This window comes from Hyperoodon ampullatus (assembly GCF_949752795.1).
Source record: "Hyperoodon ampullatus genome assembly, chromosome: 19".
In the NCBI taxonomy this organism is placed as follows: domain Eukaryota; kingdom Metazoa; phylum Chordata; class Mammalia; order Artiodactyla; family Ziphiidae; genus Hyperoodon; species Hyperoodon ampullatus.
The window spans coordinates 52409462-52423496 of NC_136932.1; the positions used below are offsets into that span (position 1 = coordinate 52409462).

General features: G+C 51.3%; 1 pseudogene across 1 annotated transcript; it reads right to left on the bottom strand.

Moving 5' to 3' along the window:
• Positions 1–10010: 10010 nt before the first annotated feature.
• LOC307067979 (large ribosomal subunit protein eL31-like) lies at positions 10011–10402 on the bottom strand (annotated as a pseudogene). Its single transcript has one exon. The product of its transcript is annotated as a large ribosomal subunit protein eL31-like (transcript).
• Between the last annotated feature and the right edge of the window lie 3633 nt (positions 10403–14035).

The following is a 14035-nucleotide window of genomic DNA, read 5'->3' on the forward strand; positions in this document are numbered from 1 at the left end:
TAATTCCCCCAACTTTCCGATGTTCAGCTTTTTGCGACACCCTCCTTCCTGTCACGTGCTCTCCACTTCATCCGTCAAGGAGCCGATGCTAATGGCGGTCCCCTCCGTCACAGCCAAACAGCTCTGGTGACCACGGTAAGTAACAAACAACCACTCCAGACTCTCAACAACAGAATCCTAGGAGGACGTGAGGAGGGCTCCTGTGGCCTGAGGGTCAACATGCCTGACCTTGGCTGGCCCCACAGCCCACGGCAAGGACATGAACAGCATCCAAAGAAGGAAGGGGGCTGCTGGGCAAACTCTGGGAGAAGGGTAGGGGGCCTGGTGCAAGTGCTGACACCTCCCGCACGGGCTGGGCCCTCAGGTGGTGAGCCAGAGTGCTGCCTAAGCTCCTTATTGCAATAGGAGAGCCACAGCTGTGCCCGGCTCTTGTTGGGGAAGAATGTGAGTCCAGACACATCCAGCAGGCCTGGCAGAGTGAGGGCAGTGGAGGGGCCACTGCAGGGGACCACCAGGAAAGAGCTTCTCTAAAGGCCAGTGTGGCAGGGATCCTGCCAAACTGAATGACTGGGCATCCATGTGAACGAGAATTCCACAGCCTGGATTACCGGGGGCGAGGCTGGGAACATCACACTGGGCAGTATACAGAGCAGTGACAACGCCCCATACACATCTCCAGGGTGGTCCCCATCCCCTCTTCTGCCCCCATCCCCAATTCTGTATACTCTCATCCCCTCAAAACAGGCAGAATCGGAGGCTAAGGTTAAGAAAAGTTTCCCAGAGAGTTACAGAATAGATTTTTAAAAACATATTAGTAGGAGTTCTAGAAAGAGAAAATGGTAGGGAGGAAATTTTTAGAACTATTTTTTTAATCCCCATAATGGAAGAGCATGAGTTGACAGGTTGAAGGGACTCATACCACATACCCACACAATGGATGAGAAATGTCACACAAGGCACAGCACTGGCAATTTTAACAGTACTTATAGATAAAGAGATCCTAAAACTTTCTGCAAAAAAAGTAGCCACACACTAGGGACTATGAATTGTTACAGCACACTAGAAGAATATAGAAGAAAACTTCAAACTTTGGAGGGAAAATTATCTCCAACATAGAATTATCTATCCATTCCAATATCAACCAAATGAGAAGGTAGAAAGAAAATATCATTAGATGTTCAAGGTCTCAAAAATTTACCTTCCATGTGCCTCTACCAGGAAACTGCCAGAGAATATGCTCCACAACAAACAGAAAGAAGTGAACTAAGAATGAGGAAGCCGGGACTTCCCTGGTGTTCCAGTGGTTAAGACTCCACGGTTCCAGTGCAGGAGGCACGGGTTCGATCCCTGGTTGGGAAATAACCATGTCTGGCCAAAAGATCTAAAAAAAAAAACCAAAAAAAAAAAAAAACAAAGAATGAGGAAGCCATGGGATCCAGATCCAGAAAAAGAGGACCTGTTATAGGAGAGGGGCCTGGGGATCCCCAGATGAAGGCGTAGGGATGCTCTTGGGTGACAGTTACATGGCAGCAGCACTAGGCAGCTCCCAATCCAAACAGGAGCATGAGGTCTGAGAGTCTCCAGGATGCCTGTAGGGGAAAGGGAGCTGGAGGGACGTGCCGTGATTGCCAGCATGATCAGTGGATGTTTGCTGGCTCTTGTGGTCAGGTCAGGAATGAATTAATAATATGTGTATAGAAACAGAGAATCCAGAAATAGGCCTATACCGTATGGTCAACTGATTTTTTTTCTTTTTTTTTTTGGCAACACCATGCGGCTTGCAGATCTTCGTTCCTCGACCAGGGATCGAACCCATGCCGCCTGCAGTGGAAGCATGGAATGCAAACCACTGGACCACCAGAGAATTCCCAGTCAACTGATTTTTGACAAATGTGCCAAAGCAATTCAATAGGGGGAAGAACAAGCTTTTCAACAAATTGCCATACGCACTAAAAAAAAAAAAAAATCAACTACAATCTTATGCTACATAGAAAAATTAACTCACAATGGATCATGGACCTAAATGTAAGGAGGGGGACTTCCCTGGTGGTCCAGTGGGTGAGACTCTGCGCTCCCAATGCAGGGGTCCCGGGTTCGATCCCTGGTTGGGGAACTAGATCCCCCATGCATGCCACAACTAAGAGTCCACATGCCGCAACTAAGAAGTCCACATGCCGTAAATAAGAAGGCTGCATGCCACAACTATGAGCTCGCATGCCGCAACTAAAAGATCCCACACGTTGCAACAAAGATCCTGTGTGATGCAACTAAGACCCAGCGCAGCCAAAAATAAATAAATAAATATTTAAAAATAAATAAATAAAAATAAACGTAAGAAGGTAAACTATAAAATTCTAGAAGAAAACAAAGGAGTGATAAAGGGTTTGGGAAAGAGTTCTTAAATATGACAAAATGTATGAGCTATAAAAGAAACTAAGCAAGTGAAAAATAAGTTAACTATTAACTACAGGAAAAAACAAAACATTTTACAACATAGGAAATTCAGTTCTACTGCATTATGAGGCTCTGCTGTGAACAACACTTACATGATCATAATAATGAAGGGAATTCCCTGGTGGTCCAGTGGTTAGGACTTGGCGCTCTCACTGCTGGGACCCAGGTTTGATCCCTGATCAGGGAACTAAGATCCTGCAAGCCGCATGGCACAGCCAAAATAATAATAATAATAATAATAAAGACATTGCAAATTAACTTAATCAGAAATTGTGATAATATCGAGACTGTAGGGAAAGAAAGTAAAGGCTAAATCCTCATCAAAGTAGGAAGTGAACAGATGTCTAAAATTTTAAACTTAGTAACAACAGAAGCATATGATTTAAAGATATGGATATACATGCTCCAAAAACCACAGAACAATCTGAAAGCAGCTGCCTCTCAAAGTAGGGAGCTGCTCTGGAGCATGTGGGAGGAGGACGCTGTTATAAGCTTCACAGTACTCTTTTTCTTTTCAACCACCTGCCTGTATTACTTAGACACAAAGTTGTGTTTTTTTTGGCTGTGCCATGCGGGGCTTGTGGGATCTTAGTTCCCCGACTAGGGATTGAACCAGTGCCCTTGGCAATGAAAGGGCAGAGTCCTAACCACTGGACTGTCAGGGAATTCCTCAAACAAATTAAATGTAAAGCCACCAGAGAACCACTGAAACTAGCTGTGTGGGCCTCAGGTCAAGTCCAGCCCTGGTCTGCTGAGCAGATCGTGGGAGGTGATCCCAGTCGCCACAGCCCACGTGCTTTGTCCAGGAGCGGAGGCCTGGGCCACTCCCCTGCTTGACACAGATCTCACAGATGCACTCTCCCGTTTCCCGTGCTTGGCATCCCCCCTCTGTCCCCACCACCCCCGGCACTGCCCTCAGTCGCGGCACTTCTCACCCTCCTGTCCCCATCTGTCTCTTTGACTGTCTCTTCCAGAGGACTGAGAGCTCTCAGAAAGCGTGAAAGATGCACTCTTCATCGCTCTCTCCCACCCTCCCACCTCCAGTGCCTGGCCCAGGGCTGGCACACTACAGGAGCTCAACACTCTTAGGCATGGATGTTGGCAGCCCAGGTCCATGGACAAAGAAGGTCTTATGAAAGCAAACGTGCTAAGTCATGAGTGAGGCCCCGGGAGGTGGTTCCCTTTGAACCATCAGGCTCTACAACATGTTCTTGTACCAACGGTGGCCCTGTGGTCACCCCAGGAGCCTCTGTCCTCCCCCTGCCGGTCTTCAACACTGCCCCTGCCCCTGTGGGAACAGATGCCAGTGATGCCAGTGAGGGGCAGGCAGGCTACCCCAGTAAACCCCTTCCCACAAGTAATCCAGCTAACTTCTGGGGCACCCTGAGCCTGTGTCAGGCATGGCACCAAGTGCTTTATATGCACTGGCTTTTTAACCTGCTCAGAGGCCATTTTACAGAGAGGTCACTGAAGACTGGGGCCTCAGGGTAGGTGTGCCAGGCTCTGTCTCCTGCACTATGCCTTGGGCCAAACCCAGGTGTTAACTCACAACCTCAAGTCAGAAACCTGTCCCTCATGGGCAGGGACCCAGCATTTCTAGAAAAAGAGCCCTTGGGTTGAGTCAGTAGGGGATAGTTGGTCTGTGTGGTCCCCAGTACAAGAGCTCAATCACCCTGTTGTCCCTGGGGACCCAGGTACAGGGCAGGGTATTCCTGGACCACCAAGACCCAGTAATGGGAGTGGGAAGCAGTGAGAGGAAGGTTACAATGGGGAGGATATATACAGACCAAATAATGTAAGATTTTTTAAAATTGAAGTATGGTTGATTTATAGCGTTTCAGGTATATAGCAAAGTGATTCAGTTATATATATAATATATATATATTCTTTTTCAGATTCTTTTCCATTATGAGTTATAAAAGATCTTGAGGGAATTCCTGGTAGTCCACTAGTTAGGACTCGGCACATTCACTGCCAGGGCCTGGGTTCAATCCCTGGTTGGGGAACTAAGATCCTGCAAGCCACGCAACTTGGCCAAAAAAAAAAAAAAAAAAAAGATATTGAATATATTTCCCTGTGCTATATAGTAGGACCTTGTTGTTTATCTATTTTACATATAATAGCATGTATCTGTTAACCCCAAGTTCCTAATTTATCCCTCCCCCGCCCCAGATAATGGAAGATTTAAATTCATTTCTGCCTGGACCCATACTGGACATGGGGAAGAAACACAGGGGAGTGAGGCGCTGCACTCCTGGTCCTGACAGCTCAGGGAAAGGCCAACAACACCCCCCCAAAGCAGAACCTTAGGCCCAGAGGTATTGAGCAGAAGAGTATCGATCAGGCTTCTAACCCAGCCAGTAGGCAGGAGATTGGGGAAGGCTTCCTGGAGGAGGTGACGACTGACCTCAGTCTTTCGAAAGGAGCAGACTTTAACCAAAGAAGGAAAGCAGGGCAATCCAAGCCCAGGGACCGGAGTGAGAGAAGGCACAGAGGTGGGGGGTACAGAGCATCTGGTGAGAGGCTGGAACACTGAGAGGTGAGGCTGGACAGGAGGTCCGTGGAGCCAGAGGCGTGAGCTTATTTGTTGGGATCACTGATTTTATAGGGGAGGAAACAGGTGAGGGGTCACTGGACCCTAAACGATGGAGCTCAACCACCTCTCTGAGTTAATAGGAGAGAAAGCCCAGAAAGCCCAGACACGAGTGGCTCTCCTTAGGAATAAGGCCTTCCGTCTCCTGCAGGAAGCGGGCAGGGCTGGAGTTCAAACCCTAGGCTTCTGCCCCCTGCTAGTGCTCCTTCCACGCCATTCCGCTGCCTTCTTCTCACTGGAAACCCAGCCCCTACTGGATCCTGTCCTCTGCATCCGCTGATGGGCAGCTGATACCAGCAAGGGTCTGCAGGGACTCTGGATACCCCTTGGTGTCTTTTGAGATAAACCCAACACAAATAAAGTTTAATCAACAGCCTGAACTCCCAGTCTGGATGTCTGCAACGGAGAGCAGGCAGAGACAGGAAGAGTCGCCTTCTCGCCAAGCCTGAGGAAGCTGCAGCCACCCTCCCGTCCCCTTCACCCCCACCCTACAAGTCCTCCCTGAGCTACTGAGGGAGTCCTGGGGGAGGAAACAGAGCAGGGACGGAGCTGGACATGGTCACTGGAGTATGTTGGGGGGCCTCCTTGGCACAGCCAGTGGGGGAAACTTCTGCCTTGAAATATTTTGAAATAGCAACAAACATAACAAGCACAAAAAATCAGGTGACACATGTTCTCTTCAGGCCTGGTGGCCCCACCTCCCAGATCCCAGGCACGGGAGCCCAGGCTCACACCAGCAGGAGGCTGGGACCAGAGCTTCTGTGGACCTTCCAAGTATGTTTATTCACATTCCTGTGGGCCCCTGGGGGACCAGCTGAGGTTCCCAGTGTCTGCTGAGGAAAAGAAAAAGCAGCCCCTGACATCCAGAACTGATCTGATGTTCACAGTTAGACCTCAGACACTCAGAGCCAGGTCATTTTCTCTTACTGTCAGACATAAACAATCACAGAATACCAACCTCAGTCAAGGTTATTCTGAGACCATGATAAAATGAGACAAAATAAGGCTCCTTCATAATTTTGTCTAAGCACAGACAAAAATAAGGTCAATGTGCTGCCACCCATAAAATATCAAACATACCCCTCTTTTGGCTAAAATGAATGACTGCTATATTTTTAGCAGCTTTATTGAGATATAATTCACATGACATCCATTTAAAGTGTACTATTCAATGCCTTTAATTATACTCACAGAGCTGTGCAACCGCCACCATGGTGAATTTAGAACATTCCCATTGCCCCAGAAAGAAGCCCTACACCCCTCAGTCATCACCTCCAAATCCATCCTTCCTCCTTGCCCTAGGCAACCACTACAGAGACTTTCTATCTATATAGATTTGCCTATTCTGGACATTTCATATAAATGGAAACATACAATATGTGGTCCTTTGTGACTGTCTTCTTTCACTTAGCATAATGTTTTCAAGTTTCATACATGTTGTAGCACGTGTCAGTTATTCACCCCCGCAATGCCTAATTTTATATGTCAACTTGACTGGGGCGTGTATATATATTGGGCATAATCTCTCCTATTACTTCTGCGGCAGTATGCACCAAGAAGCTTAATCTTCATAACTTGGGCCCCAGTAATTCTACTTCTAAGAGTGAACTAATTCCGGACTTCCCTGGTGGCGCAGTGGTTAAGAATCCGCCTGCCAATGCAGGGGACACGGGTTCGATCCCTGGTTCAGGAAGACCCCCCACACGCTACGGAGCAACCAAGCCTGTGTGCCACAACTACTGAGCCTGCGCTCTAGAGCCCGCGAGCCACAACTACTGAGCCCGTGTGCCGCAACTACTGAAGCCCGCGCACCTAGAGCCCGTGCTCCGCAACAAGAGAAGCCACTGCAATGAGAAGCCCATGCACCACAACGAAGGGTAGCCCCCACTCGCCGCAACTAGAGAAAGCTTGCATGCAGCCACAAAGACCAAAGCAGCCACAAATAAAAACAAATAAGTAAATTTTTAAAAAATAAAATAAACGAGGAAGAAAGCATTTCAAAAGGTGCAGGTAATTCACTCCTTTCCTCTCCAGGACTGAGCCTGAGGTGGGAGGCATGACTCTGCTGGGCCCTCAGCCCCTCAGCAAGTCTCAGCTCCCATCTGCCTCTTCAAAGCGTAGGTATTTCTCCAAGCTTGAGGGCAGTTTGAGGGGTTTTTTAAAAATAATTTTTTATTTGTGCTGAGTGTAGAACTAAGCCTTTATGAAGAAGCATGATATAGCTCTCATAAAAAAGTAAAATACATTTCAAACTTTCACCGTGCCGCATGGCTTGTGGGATCTTAGTTCCCCGACCAGAGATTGAACCCACACCCTCGGCACTGAATGCGCGAGTCCCAGCCACTGAACTGCCAGGGAACTCCCACATTTCAAACTTTTAAGCAAAGCTGCAGCATCAATGCAGCAACAGTGATTGCTCTAATGATACTTTCATTATTCCACCTTTTCAGTTTCAGGAGGAAATTATTAGCCACTGGTTCCTGGTTAACTTGAAAACACACCAGGGCTTCCCTGGTGGCGCAGTGGTTGAGAGTCTGCCTGCCGATGCAGGGGACACGGGTTCGTGCCCCGGTCTGGGAAGATCCCGCATGCCGCGGAGCGGCTGGGCCCGTGAGCCATGGCTGCTGAGCCTGCGCGTCCGGAGCCTGTGCTCCGCAATGGGAGAGGCCACAACAGTGAGAGGCCCATGTACCGCAAAAAAAAAAAAAAAAAAAAAAAAAAAAAGAAAACACACCAGAGGCTGGACGCGGAAAGTGAGCATCTAACTGTCTGGCCTGGGAAGGGAGGCGGGGCAATGGAGAGACTCTGACATCAGACAGACCTGAGTCAGAATACTGGCTCTGCCACTGCTAGCTGAGCGGCTTCTCAGCTGAACCTCTCTGAGCCTTGCATTCCTCATGTATAAAATGGGGTGATTCCACCCACACTGCAAGGCTGTAAGAGCGAAAAAGTGACACTGGTAGTACAAGGCCAGTGCAGTCACACTGAGCCAATCCAGTTAAAGGACTCCAGCTGTTTGCAGTCAGGTGCTGGAAAATGTTAAAACAGAGTTTTGCTTCCAAGTTTCTATTTAGAGGGCTGGAAAATCTAAAGTTATAGAGAATTTAAAAAAATTTTTATTGGAGTACAGAGAATTTTCTTTAAGGTCAAAGGACTGAAGGAGTGAAGGAGAATCCCTTCCTCCAGGCCCTCTGTTCCGTGAGCTCCTTGCCACTGCCCCCAGTGCAGACCAGGCTCCTGGGGGCAATAATCTGCCTCTGGCCTCTGGGGCTGGCCCTGGACCACACCTCCATGAATATGAGGGGCCTTCAGAGGAACCTGATGCTTCTGGCCTGCTTCCAGCTTCCCTGGGGCAGACTCGGTGATTACACTATCCATAGGGTAGGACACAGCTGGGCTGGGGTCACAGCCATCAGAGCACTGCCTCAGGGAGCTTGTGTGTGATTGTGATTCCAGGCAGCAAAGCCCAGGAATCCCCAGGGGAAGCTGGGAAAACGGCTGTCCCTAAACCGGCTGGGCCTGCACTTCTTGGATCTAGGTTTGGATTACTTATATCAGTACAGCTAGGAATTTTCCAGAGTCACCTTCCTTCCCCCTCCCCGCCCCGCTTCCAGAGAATTGAGTGTATTTTGTTGACAGCTTGTTCTCTCAAATGGCATTGTATTTAGTAACATTTTTTGTGATTTTTGTTGTCGCTGTTTTTCCAAATCTTATTACTCTAACTTGGCTCCCTTTCCAGCTGAGGAAATGGTGACCAGGTGAGTAAATGTTCCAAGACCACCGTTTTGTGTATTACGGGCAACCAAGAGAGAACGGGAATGTGCTTGAAGGCAGAACCCCAGAGGCCAGGGGTGTAGAGAGGGGTTCGCGAACTTAGATCCCCCAGCCCTGCTTTCAGCACGGGAGGGCCGCTTGCAAATGACTTCTTTCGAAAACAACTACTTTAAAATCGAGACTGAAGGATTGGTTATAAGACGGGTGAGTTTTAACGAAGGAGCCAATGGAGACTGCGAGCCTCGGAAGGGCCTCTGAGCGCGGCAAGGAGGCGCCAGATTGAGGGCGATTTAAAAGGAGGACTAGGGCTTCCCTGGTGGCGCAGTGGTTGGGAGTCCGCCTGCCGATGCAGGGGACACAGGTTCGTGCCCCGGTCCGGGAAGATCCCACATGCCACGGAGCGGCTGGGCCCGTGAGCCATGGCCGCTGAGCCTGCGCGACCGGAGCCTGTGCTCCGCAACGGGAGAGGCCCGCGTACCGCAAAATAAATAAATAAATAAATAAAAGGAGGACTAGGTGGGACTTAGACCCCATGGCGGTGAGGCGGAATGGGACCCCCGGCCCCTGCCCGGCCTCTTGCACTCACTGAGCTCCTGGCGACGGGACAGCGCTTCTGGGCTCCGAGTACCTGTTGCACAGGACTGCTCTCCTACTGCTCCAGAACCTTCAGGCTCGGCGCCAAGCCCCTCCCACCGCTCCGCCCCCGGCTCGCTCCCAGTTCCAAACCAGAGCCAATCAGTGCTCGGCGACGCCGGGCAGGGAAACCAATCGATTACTCCTGCTTCTTACTCAAGACTAGAAGTAGAGCGTCGTGCACTCGATCAGTGGCAGATCCCTGGCCCGAGGCAGAGACCTTGCTAAGTTGGAGGACCTTGCTAGGTGGTTGCCTCATGCGTGTCTGGGAGGTCGAGGTTCCTTCGCGTGGAAGGAGATAGTCCATGAACAGTTCAGATCCGAGAAGAACACTATCCCAGGCCCTCTCCCTACCTCGCGGTGTGGCTTGGGGCCGGTGATCTATTCTCTCTGGGTCTTATAAAATGTATGAGTGGGACAAAAACGGTCTCTACGGTCCCTCGTTTATCCTGGCCCAGCAAACCCGGGATCAGCGCCTGTGTGTTTCTGGATGATGTCAGTGGTCTCACCCTGGCCAGGGGCATCTGAAGCTTTTTTTGGGGGGGTGTCTATAACTTTATTGGACAATCAGCAGTAAGTTCTCATCCACGTTAACTGTGTAGATTTTTGAAAGTGGTAACAGGTACATAGGTAACCAACGTATAGAGCTTGTTTGGTGAATCTCCATCTTCATTATGTTTTCTGGACAACCACACAACAGAGATAGTATGGGGCCTTCCGTATACCTTTGGCGCAGACAGCTTTGTTGAGCCTAGTATCAATGCGTACATCTGGAGGCCCCATCTCCTTCATGGCAAATTTCCGGATTTCTTTGAGTGCCTGAGGGGCACACTTCTTGAAACCCGCTCCATGGATGTGCTTGTGAATGTTGATAGTGTATTCTCTGGCCACCACCTAGTTGATGGCAGACCAGCCCTTCTCACCACCCTTCTTTGCAGGAGCCATCCTGCCAGGCCAGGGTTGGAAAGCTGAAGCTTTTTGAGAGGTAACACACACTGCAGCCAGGTTTTCCCCAGTTCAGTTTTCTGGGGCTGGAAATTGATTTTCTCCATCTGTTCATCTTTAAAGAACCTCTGACACTGGCCCTCCCTTACCTTGCTATGTGACCTGGGACAAATTACAGCCCCGTCTCTGGGCCTGTGGCCCTATCTGTAAAATAAATTCAGAACGCCCGAGACCCTAATGTTCTCCCCCGTCATGTCATTTTCATAACACTGCCAATACATCCTACAACTGGATAAACCGAGATTGGAACCAGCGGCTGGATAAGGGGGGCAGTCATTTCACCGAGACTCTCCCCGGGGTGATCCTGAGCCACTGGCCCTCAGGAGCCCACCTTTCCTCAGTCCATGCTACCCACGCTGAGTAAAGCAAGACAAGCCTCCTTCACTGACAAATATTTGTGGAGCTCCTACTGTGGAGAAGCCAAGCCGGTTCCTGACCTGAGAAAACTCAGGGCCTTGGGGTTGAGAGAGACAGACCAGCGTAGAGAGGAGAGACCCGCAGAGCGACATCTGCCACAAGAGCAGGGAGCCTGGGCAGAGGGAGGACCCGGCACACGCTGCCCGGTTGGAGGTGTTGGAACTAGGACATTTCAGGAGAAAGGGGATCTTCAAGCCTGCCTAGGAAGGGTGTTCCGGGTGGGTGGAATCAGAAATTCGAGGAGGCCGAAACAGCGAGGAGGTGGAACCCTGGGACTGTCTGCGGAGTGGATGTGGCCAGAGATGAGTTAGTGGGGTGTGACAGGTGCCTTAAATGCAAGTTCAGGAGATGGGGCGTTGTGTCTAGATGGAGTCATGTTTAGTGGGGGCCCTGGGTTTCATCCTGGCCCTGGGATGGGGAGGGGGCACCTGTCAGCGTTCCCAAGCGCCTCCCCCTCCGCCTTTGTCCGCTCAGTCCGGGGGCTGCAGTCCGACAGGGACGCGCTATGACCGGACCCCGGAGGCGCTGGGGACGGTTCGGCTTCAGGGAGGCGTCTCTGCTCCCGTGAGGTGTGTAACCTGAACCCTATGAAGGGTCATCTATACAGTTCCTCGAAGTCTGTAACTTTACTCGCGGTCACCAGGTCAGCTCTGCCGAGTCCGCTGCCTCCCTCCCCTGGAATAGCCCTTCCACATCTCCATTTCCCTTCAAGAGATGCCCTTATCTTTCTTTTTAATCTGGGGCGTGTAGTGGAGGCTGCATACCTGGGCCTGCGAATGCCAGAGATCTGTCGCAAAGAACACCAGAGTCAGCGTCTACACTGGAATTCCAAGCGAACCGGATGGAGGCTCAAGGAGGGCTGACCAGGACTCGCCTTCAGCCGTGGGCTCCGCGGTTCTGGAACACCAGCTTTCCCAGGCTAGCTCGGCTCTGGCTCCCTCCCCGCCTCCTTCCCCCTCAGCAGGGACCTCAAACTCGGGCCCTATCCTCTGAGCACTGGCCCCAAGCCCCACACAGCCTCTGGGGCTTGAGGCCCGGGTCCTGGAGCTCAACCTCGTCCAGACCGTCCCTCCGCCTGGCTTCCCACCCTAAAGCTCGCGATGGGGGAGTTGGGCGCTCACAGCCCCTACTGCGCTTAGGCCTGCACCTCCAGGGTGCTGTCCATCCCATGGTGCTGAAGTTCCCCAAGGCCTCCGCCCCCTAGGAGAAGACGCGTCCCGTGTTCAGGATCCGACACGAACTCCAGGGCATGTTCACACTGGTCCAATAACCCGCATGGGTCATCGTCTGCCTCAACAATTCAGACCATCACCGGTTTGAACTGGAGGCACGCAGGAGCTCCGAGCTTGCCTGAGAGAATGTGCATGACCTGACCAGACCCAGGGACCGCGGGAGAGGTGGGCAAAACTCGAATCCCATACTCCGTCCTGGGGCTGGTAGGAACTCACACATTATGGACATAGTCCCTGCCCACTCCAAACCTGTCTTGTGAATTGTTGGTGAGACTGGGAAGGCTCCCTCAGTTTTCACGGACTCAACCCCCTTACAAGCATCCAAGCTCTGCAGACTCTGCTACCTGCAAGACAGGAGAGAAAAATCCCTAGAATTCCTCGCATGTACCTTTCACACAGTGAATATGCCCTCCTTCGACTCTGGGTGACCCCCAGCTCGTGTGGGCGTCCCCATTCCGTGCCTCCCAAAGACTGGGCAAGGAGGAAGGTGCCAGCTGTTCCCAATGTAAAGTACCGTATCTCCCGGTCCAGATTTTTTACCCTTGAGGGTGTAGACCGCAATGGTAGTAATTCTGGGAAGCCCGGAGAAGCTGGGGCTAGTTCAGAAATGAGGGCTCAGAAGGTACAATGAAGAGCCAGCACACCGGGCTCGTGCACTCCACCGAGCCCTGGGAGGGCCCTGCCGCACCTGCGTTTCCGCTGTGCCCCTGCATGGTCTTCCAGGACCGCACGCAGCTCGGGGCCTTCTTGCACCTTCTGATCATCAGCCCCGGGCACGGTGTGAAACCAGATAGTGGAGGCAGAAGTCTGCAGCGCAGGGCCTGCGAGTGCTGTCCAGCACGTTCCAGGAGGGCCGAGCCTGCGGAAAGCGCCCGGCACTACCTCCCAGCGGGACCCGGGTTGCCGGCGCTCGGGCTGGGAGTGGCGCGCGCCCCAGAGTCACGCAGCTCTGCACGGAGCCGGCAGCGCTCCGGAGGCCTAGGCGCGAACCGGCACGTAGAACCGCCGGCTTCGAAGGCAGGGGTGGCAGCAGCGCGGCGCCGAGGGTTTCGGGCAAGCGAGTGTGGAACGTTTCCTGCGAGAAAGCGGAACCGAAGCCAGCCGAGGACTCCACAAGTGGCCGCTGGTCCACAGGTTCTCCCAGGCGCCATTGCGCAGCTGCTTCCCGGACAGCTCTGGCAGTGTGGAGATCCAGTGAGAAGACTTGCACGTTACCGCCCCCAACTCTGATCTGCTACAAAATGAAAATGCAGAGCCTCTTGTTCAAAAATTAAGAATTTCAAGACGGCGATAGCAGAACATTAAACCAAGTGCAGCCCCTGTGCAACTATACAAGTCCCATGCCCTTGAAGGCGGCCCTGCCCCTACCCATTCCACGTGGGATTCATTAAATAAACTTTACCCTTCAAGGTTAACTTTGGGGATACTTACTACAGCAGAACCACAGCCACCCCCGTCCTCTGTTGCCACAATAAGAGAAGAGTCAGGGCAGATTGATCTAACCATCCCACAGGTATCCACGTGGAGCTGTTATCAGGGGCGGGGAGGTGAGCTATCTATGCAGCCTGGCTAAATCTCAGCTTCTATCTGTAGCTCTGACACCCTCATCTGTTCCCAGGGCATGGGTGAGCCAGGACCAGGGAGTCCCTTCCTGAAGGAAGTGGTTAGGGTGGGGTCTTTAGGGGACTTGCTGACACATTCTCAATTTCTTGTCTCAGTTTCCCTATGACACCTAAGTGTAGCTCAGATTAAATGAGGTTGCCCATGATAGTAGTGTCCTGGAAGTCTCCTGAAGGGGGCTGTTCAAAACAAGACAAATGGAGTCACTTATGCTTAGCCCCACATCGCCCAACTGAGACTTAACTTAGATTCATCTCTGCCCAAAATGGAATCTTAAATCAGTCAGGAATTGCCTAACCAGCACTAG